Source organism: Penaeus monodon, chromosome 30 (genome assembly GCF_015228065.2).
Source record: "Penaeus monodon isolate SGIC_2016 chromosome 30, NSTDA_Pmon_1, whole genome shotgun sequence".
NCBI classification, from domain to species: Eukaryota; Metazoa; Arthropoda; class Malacostraca; order Decapoda; family Penaeidae; genus Penaeus; species Penaeus monodon.
This window is the reverse complement of record NC_051415.1, coordinates 3,428,372-3,428,713: the sequence shown is the minus strand read 5'-3', so window position 1 is coordinate 3,428,713 and position 342 is coordinate 3,428,372. Positions and strand designations below refer to the sequence as shown.

Below are 342 nucleotides of genomic sequence, written 5' to 3'. Positions count from 1 at the left end.
GAGCTTGATCTTTCCACCTCCTCTTACAGATCTTTACTGATAACCACAAATATTCTTATAGTTATGGCATGTAATTACACAAAAGTTTTTCCATATTGAAAGTATATCAATATTTTCTGCTGAATGTTTATAAAATATCTATATGTCTGTTTGATAACCTTTTAGATAGGTGTTTATATGTTCGTTTGACTAACAATAATAGAATGTCAGTATCGTGATTCTTCATGGAAAGTTTTTCCTGTTGCAAGGTTTAGCACCATTTTCTTTTTACCTGTTATTGGGCTGATCTCTCTCTCTTGCCTCCATTCAGAAGGTTTTGTTGTTTGTACGAATTTGAGGTCC

General features: G+C 32.7%; 1 protein-coding gene across 1 annotated transcript in view; it reads left to right on the top strand.

Annotated features, from left to right (window-relative positions):
- LOC119592459 (serine/arginine repetitive matrix protein 2-like) overlaps positions 1-342 on the top strand; it is a gene marked incomplete in the record, with an annotated part of 34,461 nt that overhangs the window by 22,518 nt on the left and 11,601 nt on the right.